We start from the raw sequence: 15,372 nt of genomic DNA, 5'->3' as shown, positions 1-15,372 counted from the left end.
AAGACGTCATCGGCCCCTACTGAGTGAGGAACAACAGGAGGCGCAGGGCAGAACTGATTGAGGATAACCAGTTTCAGGAGTGAGACATGGAAGGTGTTATGGACCCGGAGTGAAGCAGGCAGCCTTAATCTGTAGGCCGTTATGAATGAGTCACCGAAGGAGGAAAAAACAAAATACAAGCTAAGTCCAGAAAACCAGAGAGGTTGGTAGCTATCGGATTGCAGACCCCTGATCCTATCCACAACAACTAACAGTAGCCGTGGGGGGTTCCTACGATGCCCTAGACCCCTCGATCACAGCCGGAGAAATAAATAGGCCTAAAGAAAGAAAGGGGAAATCTAAACTGCCCCAGAGCAGTCCCCAAAGCAATAGGCAGCCCCCAACATATAATGACGGTGAAGCAAGATGAAAACACTAACACAGATAGAAAGATAGGTTGAGCAAACGATGGGGCCCAAGCTAACTAAAAAGGACAGGATAGAAAAGCTGCTGTATGCAATCCATAAAAACCCTATCAAAAAATGTCCCAACCGTCTGATAGGAAAAACAGGCCCTGAAGTCGCTAGGACTTCAAAATGACTATATCAGCACTCCGGTAAATTCTGAAGACAGAGCAAAGAGACAAACTGATCAGAAACAAAAATGGAACTCAGCACACCCCCGACCGGGGATGGCTGAACTCCAAAAAAACAAGGTAAACAAAACTAATAAGTTCAAGAGCAGAGCAAAAACTTATCTTTGGGAAGCAGGAATCAGACTGGTCTCCAAGAATCCAGCAGAGAAATCACCAGCGACTCAGAAGGGCGCCGGCTGCCTTATATCCAGTCAGAAGTTCCTGATACCCAGTCATCATCTACCAGATCAGGTGTTTGGTAATCAGCCTCACTACCTTCCTTCACCAGAAGAGGGAGTTCATCAGACATCGACGGTGAAGGGGAAAATGAACTCACAACAGAACCCCCCCCTTGAGGAGGGGTCACTGAACCCTCATCCACGCCACCAGGGCGATCAGGATGGGCCCGATGAAAGGCACGAACCAATCTTTCGGCATGAATATCGGATGCAGGGACCCAAGAATTATCCTCCTGGCCATAACCCTTCCATTTAACCAAATACTGGAGTCTCCGTCTAGCCAGGCGAGAATCCAGTATTTTCTCAACCTTATAGTCCACATTACCTTCAACCAATACCGGGTCAGGAGGTGCCACCACAGGAACTACTGGCTCAACAAACCTCTTTAACAGAGACTTATGAAACACGTTATGGATCTTAAATGTAACAGGAAGAGCCAATCGAAAAGAGACTGGATTAAGAATCTCCAAAATCTTGTAAGGTCCAATAAATCTAGGTTTAAACTTTGGAGAAGCCACCTTCATAGCGATATTCTTTGATGACAACCAAACCATATCACCCACCTTAAACTGGGGACCAATGGTCCTATATGCCGGTTGGAAAATCGCTGGGCCTTTTCCTGGGAGAGAGACAACTTATCCACCACTTGGTCCCAGATCTGGTGCATTCTCTCCACCACAGTGTCAACACCTGGGCAGGCAGAAGGCTCCACCTGCCCTGAAGAGAATCGAGGATGAAACCCAAAGTTACAAAAAAAAGGTGACATCAAAGTGGCAGAACTAGCTCTATTATTTAAAGCAAATTCAGCCAAGGGCAAAAATGAAACCCAATCATCCTGATCAGCAGAAATAAACATCTCAAATACGACTCCAAAGTCTGGTTTGTTCTCTCCGTCTGCCCATTGGTCTGAGGGTGAAACGCAGAGGAGAAGGACAACTGAATTCCCAGCTTGGAACAGAAAGTCCTTCAAAATCTAGACACAAACTGAACTCCTCTGTCAGATACAATGTTCTCAGGAATCCCGTGCAAGCGAACCACCTGTTGCAAAAACAAGGGCACCAACTCTGAGGAAGATGGCAACTTAGGGAGTGGTACAAGATGGACCATCTTAGAGAATCTATCACAAATCACCCAAATAACAGTCATTCTCTGAGAGACAGGCATATCAGAGATAAAATCCATTGAAATATGGGTCCATGGCCTCCTGGGCACCGGCAAAGGCATCAACAACCCACTAGAGCGAGAACAAGGTTTAGACCGAGAGCAAGTCCCACAGGACTGCACAAAATTCCTGACATTACGAGACAAGGCGGGCCACCAAAAAGACCGACTCACCAAATCTCTAGTACCAAAAATACCTGGATGACCAGCCAATGCAGAGCAATGAACATCAGACATCACTCTCTTCCTCCACTGGTCAGGAACATACAATTTTCCAATGGGACAACGCTCAGGTTTGTCCTCCTGAAACTCTTCCAGAGCACGTCTCAAATCGGGCGAGATGGCAGAAAGAACTACCCCCTCACCTAAGATGGTAGCAGGCTTGGTCACAACAGGAGAATCAGCAAAGAAACTCCTAGAGAGGGCGTCTGCCTTGACATTCTTAGTGCCCGGAAGAAAGGAGACCACAAAATCAAAACGTGTGAAAAACAAGGCCCACCTAGCCTGTCTAGGATTCAAGCATTTGGCTGACTCCAGGTAAATCAAATTCTTGTGGTCAGTAAGGACCACGACTTGATGTTTAGCTCCCTCCAACCAATGTCTCCACTCCTCAAATGCCCATTTCATGGCTAACATTTCCCGATTCCCCACATCATAGTTACGTTCGGATGGGGAGAACTTTCGGGAAAAGAAAGCACAGGGATTCATTTTAGATGTTACAGGATCTTTTTGGGACAAAACAGCTCCTGCACCAATCTCAGAAGCGTCCACCTCTACCTGAAACGGGAGTGAGACATCAGGTTGCCGCAAAACCGCAGCAGAAGTGAACCTTCGCTTCAGCTCCTGAAAGGAAGAAACAGCCTCCGGAGACCAAATCAGCACCCTTCTTAGTCAAATCAGTCAATGGTTTGGCAATACCAGAAAAATGAGCTATAAATTTACGATAAAAATTAGCAAACCCCAAAAACTTCTGGAGGGCCTTCAAAGAAGTGGGCTGAACCCAATCATAAATGGCCTGTACCTTGGCCGGGTTCATTTCAATAGTTGACGGAGACAAAATAAATCCCAAAAGTGAAATCCTCTGTACCCCATAAAGGCATTTCGATCCCTCGACATACAGGGAATTCTCCCTCAAAATCCGGAACACAGTTCGAACATGTTCCACATGAGAATCCCAATCCTTGGAGAAGATCAAAATATCATCCAGATAAATAATCAAAAATTTATCGACAAAGTCTCGGAAAATATCGTTCATGAAGCACTGGAAGACAGAAGGGGCATTAGTGAGCCCAAAAGGCATCACCAGGTACTCAAAATGTCCCTCCGGAGTATTAAACGCTGTCTTCCATTCATCCCCATGCTTAATGCGAATCAGATTATACGCCCCCTGAGGTCAAGCTTTGTAAACCTGCAAGCACCTTTAACTCTGGAGAATAGATCAGAAATCAGGGGTAACGGATACTGATATTTAACAGTAATTTTGTTGAGGGAACGATAGTCAATACAAGGCCTTAATGACCCATCTTTCTTAGCCACGAAAAAAAACCCAGCATCTAAGGTGAAGAGGATGGTCTAATGTGACCCTTCTCCAACGACTCCTTAATATAGGATCGCATAGCCTCGTGCTCGGGTACAGATAAATTGAAAAGTCGACCCTTGGGAAATTTACACCCAGGGCTCAGCTCAATTGCACAGTCATAACTCCTATGAGGAGGCAAAGACGCAGACTCATTCTCACTAAATACATCATAAAAATCAGCCAAATAGTCAGGAACATCATGCGACTGGGGAGAGGTGGAGAAAACAGGAGCCTCACTAAGGGCACACCGACAACCCCAACTCACCACAGACAAAGATTTCCAATCCAAAACTGGATTATGGATTTGCCACCAGGGAAACCCCAGAACAATGGTATCATGCAAATTATGCAACACCAAAAATCTGCAATTCTCTTGATGGTCTGGGGCGACCCACATTACCACCTGGGTCCAAAACTGAGGTTTATTCTTCGCCAAAGGAGTAGCATCAATACCCCTCAAAGGGATAGGCGTCCGCAGAGGTGTCATAGGAAATCCACAACGTTTAGCAAAATCCAAGTCCATCAGGTTCAGAGCTGCTCCCAAATCCACAAAAGCCTTAGCGGAAAATGTGGACAGGGAGCAGATCAGAGTAATTGCCAGAAGAAACTTAGGTTGAACACCACCCACAGCAAATGTGTGTGCAAAACGTTTCTCTCGTTTAGGGCAGACAGAAATAATATGCGAGGCATCACCACAGAAGAAACACAGCTTATTACGCCTTCTGAACTCCTGACGTTGCTCCCTAGACAAAACTCTATCACATTGCATAGGTTCAGACATTTGTTCAATAGGTGGCAACACCTCTCGTGCGGTTTTGCATTCACGCAAACGCCGATCAACCTGAATGGCTAATGACATAGAATTGTCAAGACCAGAGGGAACAGGAAATCCCACCATAGTATCTTTTACGGTTTCTGACAAACCCTTCCGAAAGATAGCTGCCAAGGCACCATCATTCCAGGTAGTAAGGACCGCCCACTTTCGGAATTTTTGACAGTACAACTCTGCAGAATCCCGACCCTGGCTCAATGCCAACAGGGCCTTTTCAGCGTGATCAATAGCATTAGGTTCATCATTCAACAACCCCAAGGCTTGAAAAAATGCGTTCACATTAGTAAGAATAGGATCATCAGGTTTCAAAGAAAACGCCCAATCCTGGGGATCGCCGCGCAGCAAAGAGATGACAATTTTAACCTGCTGCGCGGAGCTCCCCGACGAGTTAGGCTTCAAGGCAAAAAATAATTTACAATTATTCTTAAAATTCAAAAATTTAGACCGATCCCCAAAAAACACATCAGGAGTAGGGATCTTTGGTTCAACAGCATATGAATGAGCAAGATAGACGGAAATTCCCCGCACTTCAGCAGTGAGCTGCTCCACACGATCAGACAATTGCTTCATCTCCATTGAGAAAGAGAAAAAAAAATTCTCCCTACGGCCTCAGAGACGTAGAGGAAAAAATATAAACAAAAAAAAAAATCTGACAAACTCTCTTTTTTTTTTTTTTTTTACAATTCTTTCCTGCTATTGAGTACCCTAGGATCTGCGGTATGGCTGGTGATTCTGTTATGAATGAGTCACCGAAGGAGGAAAAGACAAAATACAAGCTAAGTCAAAAAATGTCCCAACCGTCTGATAGGAAAAACAGGCCCTGAAGTCGCTAGGACTTCAAAATGACTATATCAGCACTCAGGTAAATTCTGAAGGCAGAGCAAAGAGACAAACTGATCAGAGACAAAAATGGAACTCAGCACACCCCCGACCGGGGATGGCTGAACTCCAAAAAAACAAGGTAAACAAAACAAATCTAATAAGTTCAAGAGCAGAGCAAAAACTTATCTTTGGGAAGCAGGAATCAGACTGGTCTCCAAGAATCCAGCAGAGAAATCACCAGCGACTCAGAAGGGCGTCGGCTGCCTTATATCCAGTCAGAAGTTCCTGTTACCCAGTCATCATCTACCAGATCAGGTGTTTGGTAATCAGCCTCACTACCTTCCTTCACCAGAAGAGGGAGTTCATCAGACATCGACGGTGAAGGGGAAAATGAACTCACAACAGGCCGTATTGTTGATGCATCCCAGAATCTCGAAGGGACCGATGTACCAGGGGCCCAACTTATAAGAAGGGATTTTCAAGCGGATGCGCTTGGTCGACAGCCAGACTTTGTGTCCTGGATGGTATGGTGGAAGATCCCTCCGCCTCTTGTCGGCATGTTTTTTCATCTGGACCGTGGCTTGTATAAGAGCCTCCTTGGTCTTCCTCCAGACCTGGGAAAACTCTTAGGAGAGGGCATCGGTGGCGGGTACACCAGAGGATGAAGATACTGGAAGAGGTACACCTGGGTTCTGACCGGAGACCACAAAAAGCAGAGACTTGGTGGTGGATTCATTGGAATGATTGTTATGGGCGAACTCTGCCCATGGAAGATCGACCCAATTGTCATGATGGGTTAGAGAAGTTCCGCAGGTATGAGTTCAAGACTTGGTTGACCCGTTCGACTTTCCCGTTGGTCTGTGGATGATAAGTGGAAGAGAAATTCAGAGATATGCCCAAGAGTTTACAGAGTGCTCTCCAGAAGCGGGAGGTAAACTGTACCCTGCGGTCAGACACGATTTGAGGTGGAAGTGTCATGATCCATGCTGGATCAGGACTGATATAAAGCACAGGTAGCCTTTTTTTTTTCCTAAGCTGTGCTTAAGGTTGGTTTTTGCCCCCGGTGGCTATTAGATTTATTACACTGTGGTGTCGTTTGTTCTAAGTTTGCCCCCCCGGTGGTGGTGAGCGTCTTTGCACTCTAGTTTCTTTAGTTAAGTGCACATGATTATTATGCAGGTGTGATTGCTGGCTCTGCTATAAAAGAGTCACAGGTGTTGCAATCAGTGTTGGTGATAGTGTTCATTTCAACCATCCTTGGTGGAGGAAGGAGCTGGAGAGCATTCCTTGCAGCACTGTCTTAGCCCTGGTGTGAAAGGAGTCATAGGGGATTTCCTTGTGGCTCTGACAGAGCTTGGTGGCAGCGATTCAGGAGGAGAGCTGCATGCTGGTGGTGGACTCTGTTGCCAGGAGCAAGTGCAACAGAGTAAAGCTAAGTGGTGTTTCCCTGTTTGTGTTTTTCTTTAGTGTGTATTAGTACAGCGGTGGGGCCAGTGCCTGCACCACCCAGCTCCCTAGCAAGGGATAGGTGTAGGGTGTGCTAGGGCGACAGGTTCCTGATCGGCGCCCAGTGCGGAACCGGCATAGGGAACGTTAGGAGCATTAGGGACACTGACTCAGGGGAGTGCAGGAGGTCTCAACGTCCCCTTTCCCTATCGCAGGGCCCACCGTTGTAACTGTTTCCCTACCCCTTGTCTTGTTGTTTTAGTTACCGGCCTGTGAGCCGTGTCACACAGGACAGCATCACGTGCCGCGTCCTGTTGTTCTAGTTACCGGCCTGCTGGTCGCATCACACAGGACGGGTCCACGTGACAGGAAGTCTGTGTAATCTGAAAATCTGATGAATGAAGATTTTAGCCAATTTGGAGGCCGTGTGCAAGCCGGGTAACAGGACAAAATGGGCCATTTTGGAAAACCGATCGACTACTACCAGAACAGTCGTACATCCAGAAGAGCAGAGTAAATCGGTAACAAAATCCATGGCGATGTGTTGCCAGGGAGCTTTGGGAACAGGCAACGGCTGAAGGAGGCCGGAGGACAAGCTTCTAGGTACCTTGTTCCTGGCGCAAATTGAGCAGGAGGCCATAAAGTCTAACACATCTTGGTGGAGAGAAGGCCACCAGTAATAACGGGAAACCAGCGCAAGGGTCTTCTTGATGCCCACATGTCCAGTGATCTTGGAGGAGTGGCCCCAGCATAGTACTTCTACTCTTTTGCCTTGCTGGACGAGGGTCTTGCCAGGCGGCACAGAATGAAGACTCACAGGAGCTACCTTGATAAACCGGGCAGGATCGATAACATGCGACGGAGCCTCCTCCACTTCGGGTGACTGCAGGGACCGGGAGAGAGCATCTGCTTTGGTATTTTTTTCACCGGGTCGGAAGTGGAGCTCGAAGTCGAAGCGAGAGAAAAACAATGACCACCTGGCTTGTCTGGAGTTGAGTCTTTGAGCCGACTGGAGGTAGGCCAAGTTTTTGTGGTTAGTGAATATGGTGAAGGGATGGACTGCCCCTTCTAGGAGATATCGCCACTCCTCCAGTGCCATCTTTATGGCCAGCAACTCTCGATCCCCAATCGTGTAGTTACATTCTGCGGGTGAGAATGATTTGGAGAAGAACCCGCACGGAGCCAAGCGCCCAGTAGGCGTCTTTTGGGAAAGAATCGCCCTAGCCCCAGTATAAGATGCGTCTACCTCCAAGATGAAGGGCTTGCCGACCTCTGGCCGATGCAAAACCGGAACCATGGCAAAGGCCCGCTTCAAGGCAAGGAATGCGTCTTCAGCTTCCGAGGGTCAGATGTTCGGTCTTGCTCCCTTCCAGGTAAGGGCAACAATAGGCTTGGTAAAAGCAGAGAAGTGCGGGACGAATTGCCTATAGTAATTTGCGAAGCCCAAGAACAGTTGAAGGGCTTTCACTCTGATAGGTTGCGGCCATTTGAGCACCGCGGACAATTTCTCTGGGTCCATTCGCAACCCCGAGTCCGTGATGATATACCCCAAGAAGGGAAGGGAGGTCTGCTCAAACAGGCATTTCTCTATCTTGGCATAAAGTTGATTCTCCTGCAGGCGTTGCAAGACCAGGCGAACACTACTCCTTTGAGAGGACAGGTCTGGTGAAAAGATGAGGATGTCATCTAAATACACCACGAGGCACGAATACAGAATATCCCAGAAGACATCGTTAGCAAATTCTTGGAAGACCGCTGAGGCGTTACAAAATCCAAAGGGCATGACCAAATATTCATAATGGCCATCCCGCCTGTTGAAGGCGGTCTTCCACTCATCTCCGGCACGTATTTGGACCAAATTGTAGGTTCCCCCGTAGATCCAGTTTGGTAAAGATCCGGGCACCACACAGGCGGTCAAACAGTTCGGGGATAAGTGGTAGAGGATACCTTTTCTTGACCGTGATGTTATTTAAGCCTCGGTAGTCAATGCAAGGTCGAAGGGATCCATCCTTCTTACGAACAAAGAAAAACCCGGCCACTGCTGGAGAAGACGACATCCGGATAAAGCCCCTGGCCAAGTTCTCCTGGATGTACTCCATCATGGCTGAGGTTTCTGCAGGCGACAACAGGTATATTCTACCCCTGGGAGGAGTAGCTCCAGGAACTAGCTTGATTGGGCAATCGTAGGCCCGATGCGGAGGAGGGATCTCAGCTTCCTTCTTGTTGAAGACATCCGCAAATGAATGGTAGGCCACGGGAAGCCCCAGAAGGTCCGTGGGCACTTGGTGCAGACTGGTACGGGTAACAGGCAGCAGACAACGTTCTTGGCAAGAGTGACCCCAGTGAAGGACTTCCCCGGAGCGCCAAGCCAGGACTGGCTCATGCGACCTGAGCCAGGGCAGGCCAAGGAGCAGAGCATGAGACAAATTAGGCAAAACATGAAAAGCGATTCTCTCCCGGTGTAGAGCGCCGATCTGCATTTCCAGCTCGAGAGTGACCGTGGTGACGGGGACAGGAAATGGCTTGCCATCCACCGAGGTGATCACACGCGGCTCTTCAAGGGTGACGTCAGGAATCCGAAACTTGTCCTCCTTCCATCCGAATGAAGTTGCCTGCCGCACCCGAGTCCACATACGCCTCCACAGATCTACGCTCCCGACCTAGGAGAATTAAAGCTGAGATAGTAAGGGGTAGAGAGGGAACAGAGTCACCTAGGGAGGCCTCTCTTACCTGGCCTAGGCGGATGAGTTTCCCTACCTCTCCGGACAGAAACGCAGAAAGTGGTTGGTTCCACCACAATAGAGGCATAATCCAGCTCTAATCTTTCCCTGCGCCGCAGCTCTGATAGCTTAACACGATCCACCTGCATGGGCTCTGGGGCAGAACTACTGGCAGGCTTGGACGAACGAGGGCTGGGGGCAGGGTTGAACCTAGACGGGCCTCTCTCCCTGACTGTCTCGCGGGAGCGTTCCTGGAACCGCAAGTCAATACGAATAGCCAGGGATATAAGGTCCTCTAAAGAGGTGGGGGTGTCCTGACCAGCAAGCTCATCCTTGATTTTCCCCGAAAGCCCCCTCCAAAAGGCCCCTACCAATGCCTCATTATTCCACCCCAGCTCGGAGGCCAGTGTCCAGAAGCGAATAGCGTACTGTCCCACGGTAACAGTTCCCTGTCGGAGATTGAAAAGGGACTTCGTGGTGGAGGCCAGACGCCCGGGCTCGTCAAAGACCCAGCGGAAAGTATCCAGGAAGTCTTGTAGGCTGGATACCACCAGATCATCCCGCTCCCACAGGGGGTTCACCCATGCCAAGGCCTCCCCCTCGAGATGGGACACGATAAATGCCACTTTAGCCCTATCAGATGGGTATTGCTGGGGCAGCAGCTCGAAATGTAGGCGGCACTGGTTAAGAAACCCCTGGAACAATTTGGGATCCCCGCTATACCTAGGAGGCTTCCCCAAATGTGGCGGTGGGTGAGGTGCAGGGTCGCGGGGAAGGGAAGAGGCCGCTGCGGATGACTGCAGGGACTGCAAACAGTCATCAACGGATGCCATGTAATTTAGAATATGGGACTGGGTATCACGCTGCTGCGTGAGCTCCTGCTGGAGTCCCGTCAGCAGAGGGGCGCTCCCTGGATCGGAGATTTGAATGGCGGATAACCGAGTGTCCATGGACTTCATAAAAGCCATAATCCGGTTTTGGTTCTCCCGCAAAAAAAGTAGTTCTTTTTGGGTGGCTGCCGAGGCACCAGCGGGGTCCATGGCCTGATTATACTGTAAGGAGTAACAAGAGTGGACCCTCTGGGTCCCAGTCCCGGGATCCCTGTGGCGAGCTGGCCAGGTGCTGCCGACCCCTAATGTATACAGGGACCGTTAGGAGCAGGCCGGAAGGAGTCTGATACCGCGACAGCTGATACCAAGAGGGGCGGCTCAGGTGCGGATGAGACAAGCAAGGCAGAGGGTCAGGAGCGACCGGAGTCAGGAGCGACCGGAGTCAGGAGCGACAGGAGTCAGGAGCGACAGGAGTCAGGAGCGACCAGACGGGGCCAGAGTACCATACGGAAGGCACACGATAATCAGGTTCCTCCATGAGGGAGGAGCCGCCGGATATAATCTCTGTGGGAGCTTGATTCGTAATTGCTCCACAGGGCTGGTGCAGAAGGGGTTAAGTGAGGGGAAGAGCGCGCGCCCGTGGAAGAAGGCGCATGCCCGGGACAGGAGCAGAGGAGGAGGAGGAGGAGGAAGCCTTGTGCAGAGCTGCAGGACAGGAGACCGGGGGTGCCGCGCGGCGGCTGGAGCGGTGAGCGGGGAGCCTGGGGGAGACCTAGGGAGCAGGAGCAGGCAGAGCGGGACCCGGCATGACAGGTCACGCCGGCCCCGACCTGACAGGCGGCGCTGGTACCGACCTGACAGGCGGCGCCGGCGTGAGAGTGGCCTCTCAAACTGTCAAGGTTGTGAGCGAGTGTGGTGCCACATCAGTGACTACGTGGACCATATCCTCTCACTCCCCTTGCCTCCCTGGGCCCATGTGGACAGGGGGCATCTGTGTCAAACTGTACCAAGCTGACTTTATGTGTCCCCAGGGTTTGCGTAACGTCACATTGGTAAAAGTGGGGAGACTGCATTATGTGATCTGTTTAACATGATAGTGACGATAAGCAGGGTGGCATGATGAGGGTTCATCACAAGTGGTGTCAGCGTACGTGAAAAATTGACATGTGAATGAAGTCTAAGTCTGTCTTAGCATGAAGCTCGGAGGTTTATACTATAGTAACGGGTCATCAGTTTTTTTTCTCTTTACGTGTGCTATCCAAGTTTTACAGCATGAGTATCTATAACACGAGATATGTACGTTATTGATTTGGATGTCAGATTGAAATTGGCAATGCAAATCTATGTGTCCTTGCAAATATCAGATTTTTCACTGGCTGATAGAAAAACGAAGAAATGATGAAACTCGGAATAAACTCTGATGATAAAAACTGACAGACTGGCCAAACTGTTCTGAAACTCTGATAAGAAAAAGAACTAATGAAACTCAAATCGATTGTCTTTTATAAGAAAATCACTGACATCTAAATGAGGCCTTATAATGTATGATAGCATTAAAAATACATTTCGATTAGATGTTCTTGGTCAGCCATAATAAAAGGATAGAATATGATTTGGGGAAAGCACATATTAGTATACAAAGCACTTTGTCCTAACACTATTTGAATCCCAGATGCTTTATCTGCAAAATATTGGATGTGCAAATGTGATATTTATGCAATATTCTACTACATACTGAATGTACTTTATTTCTAGTGTGAGAGTGTGAGCGAATGTGCTCAGATAAGGTGTTATACGAGCATGCTCATGTGCTGAGTGCTTTCGATGTGGATGAATAACATGTTCATGTCCCCGCGGCTGCATGTCTCACTGCTGGTCAACAGCTGCAACATATGCAGGGATTGCCTAACAAACAGGCAATTAATGCAATCTAACAAGCAGGCAATCCATGCATGTGTTGGGCTGTCAAACAGCGTCGATACATGCAGCTGCGGGGACTCGAACGTATTCAAGCACACCCAAGATACTTTGTTAGCATGATCGGATAACGCCTTTTCTGAGCGCGTTCGCACATCACTAACTACCCATTTTGCTTGCAAAAATAATATTTTGAAAGGGCCCCAAACATTATAATTGTATATTCACCTGTACCATAGAGTACATCAAGTGTGCACAAATATGCCCCTTGTAATAATCTCCATGCCATGCCACCATGGTGCTAGATATAATATACGGTTTGAAAAGAAATCGAGAATAGCAGCCAGTATCTCTCAAACTATGGTAAGGATATTTTTTCTATCTGCAGCATACTGATCAGTATATGACATTTACATCCATCTATATGAAGCTTACCTTGCAGTATTTCATGTATAACGAAACATCCATTTACTGGAACTGGTTCATTTACTGACTGTGGAGAACTGTTTAACTGTACTATGTACTCTTCAGCAACCAAGCAATGAATCATTATCATTTTGATTAATTTAAAACTGATAAATCACTTACAATTTGCTCATTACTCATTTACACTTACAACATTGAAGTCAATATTCTGACAGAGAAATTAATGATTTTTCTGTAGTTACTGTAGCTGAGAAAATTCTGAAAAAATAACCACAGGTTGTTTATATGAAGGATGAATGGATTTAATAGGAAAGCCAAAAGGGAATATGGAACATGAACCTAATGATAAATAAACAGTTAGACCTGTCTATACAGATGCAACCAGAATTATTTAATTCCCCCTCTGTAGAGGTTTATCAGCACAATGAATAAACTTTCTGCTGATTGCAATAAACCAAACAAGAACAATTGAAATATGTTGGAATAATGCTTATTATTTTATATATTGCAACAATTACGATTTACTTCTGTTAAATAGTGCATGAGTTTCTGTCTCCAGAAATAGTGTTATATTGCAAAATAAATCTTGCCAAATCAGGCAAGGTGATTTTCTGGATTTGTTTTCTCATTTTGAATCTTTGGCAAGATTCATTTTGCAAATTACGGTGGAAAATAAGTATTTGGTCACCTAAAACATGCAAGATTTCTGGCTCTCACAGACCTGTAATTTCTTCTTTAAGAGGCTCCTCTGTTCTCCACTCATTGCCTGTAGTAATGGCACCTGTTTGAACTTGTTGTCAGTATAAAAGAAACCTGTCAGCAACCTCAAACAGTCACACACCAAACTCCACTATGGTGGAGACCAAAGAGCTGTCGAAGGACACCAGAAATAAAATTGTAGCCCTGCACCAGGCTGGGAAGACTGAATCTGCAATAGGCAAGCAGCCTTGTGTGATTAAATCAACTGTGGGAGCAATAATAAGAAAATGGAAGAAATAGAAAACATACAAGGCCACTGATAATCTCCCTCGACCTGGGGCTCTCGCAAGGTCTCACCCATGGAGTCAAAATGATCACAAGAACGGTGAACAAAAATCCAAGAACTACACGGGGGGACCTAGTCAATGACCTGCATAGAGCTGGGACCACCGTAAGAAAGGTTACATTAGTAACACACTACACCACCAGGGACTCAGATCCTGCAGTGCCAGACGTGTCCCCTTGCTTAAGTCGGTACATGTCCGGGCGCGTCTGAAGCTTGCTAGAGAGCATTTGGGTTATCCAGAAGAGTATTTGAGAATGTCATATGGTCTGATGAAACCAAAGTAGAACTGTTTGGTAGAAACAAAACTCGTCGTGTTTGGAGGAGACAGAATGCTGAGTTGCATCCAAAGAACACCATACCTAATGTTAATCATGGGGGTGGCAACATCATGATTTGGGGCTGTTTCTCTGCAAAGGGACAGGATGACTGATCCGTGTACAGTTACGATGTTATAAGAGTTAAAAGTTGACCAGCAATTTCTTATTTTTCCAACAAAATTTACGAAGCCATTTTTTTTAAGGACCACCTCACATTTGAAGTGACTTTGGGGGGTCTATATGACAGAAAATACAAAAAAGTGACAACATTCTGAAAACTACACCACTCAAAGTGTTCAAAACCACATTCAAGAAGTTTATTAATCCTTCAGGTGCTTCATGAGAACTAAAAGTAGAAGAAAAAATGAAAAAAAAATTTTCACAAAAAAATTACTTTAGACCCAAAGTTTTTTTATTTTTACAAGGGTATCAGGAGAAAATGGACCACAAAATTTGATGTGCAATTTCTCACTAGTATGCTAATACCTCATATGTGGGGGAAAGCCACTGTCTGGGTGCATGGAAGGGCTCAGAAGGGAGGGAGCTCCATTTGACTTTTTGAATGCAAAATTGGCTGTAATCATTGGTGGGTGCCGTGTCATGTTTGGAAACCCTCTGATGTGCCTAAACAGTGGAAACCCCCAATTCTAACTTCAGCCCTAACACAGCCCTAAACCCAACCCTAACCCCAACACACCCCTAACCCTAATCCCAACCATAACCCTAAGCACAACCCTAACCCCAACACCACTACAATAACCCCAACACAACACTAACCCCAATGCAACCTTAGCCCCAACTCTAACCCTAGACCTAACCCTAATCCTAGCCCCAATCTTAACCCTAGCCCAACCCTAACCCAAGCCCAACACTAACCCTAGCCCCAACCCTAACACTAGCCTCAACCCCAACCCTAACTGCAAAGAATGGAAAAAATATTTTTTTTCTTTTACTATATTTACCTAACTAAGGGGGTGACAAAAGGGGGTTTGATTTAATATTTTTTTATTACTGTGATAGACCCTATCACAGTGATCAAAATGAACCAATAGTAAAAATTTCCTATTGTTGCTGGGTACTGGCCGGCAGATCTCGGTGGGAGCACTGAGCATGCGCTTGCCATTTTCTTCCAGGAAGAAGACTGGGAGGGCCAGGCGATGGAGCAGGAGGGTCTTAGGATGGCAGAGGTACCGGGGGGGTTCGGGGGACCCCATTTCTCTCTCCTCTGGTATGCTAGATCCCAGAAACCTAAGAAATATTCCAATGCTGGGGGGCCCCTTGAGGAATAAGGCCCCTTAACTGTTAAAAGGCGTATTGGCGCTCGTTAAGGGGTTAAGCAAAGACTTGACTACAATTAATGACTACAGAAATGCCACCACTGGATCTGCAGGGCAAAGAAGAGGTAAGTATAGTTTCTTTTTATGT

This window comes from Dendrobates tinctorius, unplaced genomic scaffold, assembly GCF_039654945.1.
Source record: "Dendrobates tinctorius isolate UK_male_01 unplaced genomic scaffold, ASM3965494v1 ptg000046l, whole genome shotgun sequence".
In the NCBI taxonomy this organism is placed as follows: Eukaryota; Metazoa; Chordata; class Amphibia; order Anura; family Dendrobatidae; genus Dendrobates; species Dendrobates tinctorius.
Note: the sequence above shows the minus strand (reverse complement) of the source record.